Here is a 3,617-nt window from a genome sequence, read left to right on the forward strand (position 1 = left end):
CAAATGCTGGCAAGTGCTGAGAGAAAAATAAAATAGGAAAGGGAAAGGAGAGAGTCAACAGAAATCTCTCTGATTAGGTGATGCCTGAACAGAAACCTGAATATGATGGTGGAATACTGATGAGTATTTGGGGAGGGAAGGGGATCAGTTGGGACTTTATAACACCCCTAAGAAATTAGAGGTCATCCAAATAACATGCAAATGAGGTTATTCCCCACAGTTCCCTTTCCAGGGATCCTACTAGAAACATTTCCAGCTCTCTCTCAAAACAAAATAATGAGGATTTGGGGAGGAAAGATCTCATTAGGGACATATTCCAGAGTAGAGTTTCCCTCGAGGATAGAATTTTTCTTCAAATCTCTTGGCAGTGTCTTTTTTCTTTTAATCTAAAAAAGCAACAGCTGATGGAAACGGATATAAAATATAACTGAATATATACAGAAGTCACACTTGTCCACGGACCCCAAAAGGCAGGTGCTCTGACAGATTCTGAACACTTATTTGCTGGGCCAAACCCCCAAAAAAAATTATAAAGCCTTTCCAAAACAGATGTGGGAGCCCTTCATAGTAGGCTAGACTGAATCTCTGAAAACCATCTCTCCATCCGCTGGACCATTGCACTCAAGGACAGCCAACCTCCTCCACAATTGTGCAGCTCTGTACATGTGAGTCTAAAAGAATGGAAAAAGCAGCCCTGACACCAGCTATGTTCAAAACAAGGCTGCAGACTAATTTTGGAACTTTAAAACTTTCCGTTATTTTGTCGGAGTGTTAATTTAATCCATCTCTTTTCTCCATCTGTTTCCTCAACTCTTTCCCAAACTGCTAGAATTAAGTTCCTTCTTTTCCAATTTGGGGAAACTCTTTTTGTGTTGAGAAAACGACTCAAAAAAAAAAATTACAACACTATTTTCTTTTCATGTTCTCCTTTTATTAGGGCAGTGATAAAAGACAGAGTTGGGCAGCAATAAAGTCATAGGGGTTATAAAGAGCATTCTTCAGTGATTGTGCAAACACAAAGAAAGGCTGGATTCATAGCCTTTCCCTTCTCCAATGAAGAGGGCACGAAGTACTTTTTCTAAAGCAAGCTCTTTTTTTAACCTCTGGTTTTAGGAAAGAATGTCCTCTTGTGAATTCAATAAAATATGTCTAGGCCACCTCAAATTCTATCTGTTTCCTCTACTCTGCCCTAGCTCTACCAGGATGTCTAACTCTGAATGAAGGATGACAGAAGGTGAAACTTCTTTTTGGAAGCAGATGCGGGTTGAGTCTTGTCACAGGGGTAAACAGGAGTCCTTTGATCCTAATGTGTCCAACGCAATGCTGGACCAGCCTTCACTCCTCATCTTCAAGATTTCATAACCGTTGCATAGTACTCCAGATCCCAAAGGTCACTGTAGAAATCTAAAGTTTCAAATTGCTGGATAAAGGCTTGCCCTCCTCGGCGCCTCTCTAAATACGCGGCAAGAAATGTGTTCACATCAAACTAGCTTGATTTGAGGCAGGGTAGGGGCATAGAAAGCAGCTTATCCTGTGATCCCATAATGCCATAGAGGTCCCTTGAAGGTGTTCTTGACCCTCCCTGTTCTTACCTTCTCAGTGCTACTCTTTCACCCCATTCCCAAAGTCTCTTCCTAGAGTTTCCAGGATAATTGCTTTGTAAAAATATGCTGTTTATTCTCTGATGTCACTGGGCTCTTATTTTCAGATGCTTTTTATATTGAACTTTAACTTTTGTTATTTTCATGTGTTCTGATTATTTAAATTCTGACCTATCCAGTTGGAGAATATCCAATACAGTCTAAAACTTGGGAAATTTTAGAATATTTTGGTTATCTAATTAGCCAGAGTAGATATACCAAAATTGTATTTAACTTTCCTTATCTTAAATATCCTAAGTTTCAAAAGCTGAAAAAGAGGAACAGACCTAAAATAAAATGACACAAATCTGGAAGATAAGGGAGAGGGACAAGAGGATACACAAATGTGGCCCCCCCTCTTTTTTTTTTTTTTTTTTTTTTTTTTTTTTTTTTTTTTTTTTTTTTTTTTGAGACAAGGTGTCAATCTGTCACCCAGGAAGGAGTACAGTGGCACCATCATGGCTCACTGAAGCCTTGACCTTCCAGGCTCCAGTGATCCTCTTGTCTCAGCCTCCTGAGTAACTAGGACTACAGGTGCACACCATTAGACCTGGCTAATTAAAAAAATTTTTTTCACAGACAGGGTCCCACTATGTTGCCTAGGCTGGTTTCAAGCTTCTGGGCTCAGGCAATTCTCCTGCGTCAGCCTCCCAAGTGCTGGGATTACAGGCATGAGCCACCACGCCCAGTCTTTCTTTTGTCTCCTCTAAGGTGGTCCCAGACTGTTCACCTCTCTTGCCAAGAAAGCCAATCCTTCTGTAAACACACTCTATATTTCTCCCAAAATCTACCTTCTGGAAGTCTAAACTATCTTCCTTTGCAGACTCTGAACACCAAACACCAAGCTGAAACCACCGTTCTTTACCAAGTCTGCCTGGAAATGTAACCTGTCCTCAAACTGACCAGCTATAACCCATTTCAGTTTCCTGCCTCCTCCCAGGCAGGAAACCCAGAACCTAGAGGGGTAAAAAGAGCTTTCTTTCAACAGGGAGCCTGGGAGAAATGAAACCAGACTTATGCACAACAACAGGGGGAAAGTCAGACTGACAAAGTAGATAAATTAGGGATAAACTTTTCACTACAGGTAAGTATGCATCATGGAAGTCCTTCAAATAATTGCCCCAGTGGTACAGTTCTATCTGATTTTAAATACAAAAATTGATTTTCATAAAACATTTCATGAATATATTATTTGCCTACGTAGAAGCATACTAGTTTATATTCCTGTATCAACAAAGAAAATTACTTTAGCTCAGCCAGGCATGGTGGCTCACGCCTATAATCCCAGCACTTTGGGAGGCCAAGGTGGGTGGATCATGAGGTCAGGAGTTCAAGACCTGTCTGGCCAATATGGTGAAACCCCGTCTCTACCAAAAATACAAAAATTAGCCAGGCACAGTGGCACGCACCTGTAGTCCCAGCTACTCGGGAGGCTGAGGCAGGATAATCACTTGAATCTGGGAGGCAGAGGTTGCAATGAGCCAAGATCAGGCCACTGCACTCTAGCCTGGGCAACAGAGCAAGACTGCATCACTCACACACACACAAAAAAAGAAAATTACTTTAGCTCATAATTAGTTTTTTCTTGTTGTTGTTGTTGTTGTTTTAAGAGACAGAGTCTCACTCTGTCGCCCAGGCTGGAGTGCAGTGGCACAATCTCAGCTCACTGCAAGCTCCACCTCCCGGGTTCACGCCATTCTCCTGCCTCAGCCTCCCAAGTAGCTGGGACTACAGGCGCCCGCCACCACGCCTGGTTAATTTTGTATTTTAGTAGAGACGGGGTTTCACCATGTTAGCCAAGATGGTCTCAATCTCCTGACCTTGTGATCTGCCCGCCTTGGCCTCCCAAAGTGCTGGGATTACAGGCGTGAGCCACCGCGCCCGGTCATAATTAGTATCTTTTTTTTTTTTTTTTTTTGAGACGGGGGCTCGCCCTTTACCCCCACGTGGAGGGGGGGGGGGGGAGCCCCCCCCCAC

Source organism: Rhinopithecus bieti, unplaced genomic scaffold, assembly GCF_001698545.2.
Source record: "Rhinopithecus bieti isolate Rb0 unplaced genomic scaffold, ASM169854v2 scaffold_34943, whole genome shotgun sequence".
Taxonomy (NCBI): Eukaryota; Metazoa; Chordata; class Mammalia; order Primates; family Cercopithecidae; genus Rhinopithecus; species Rhinopithecus bieti.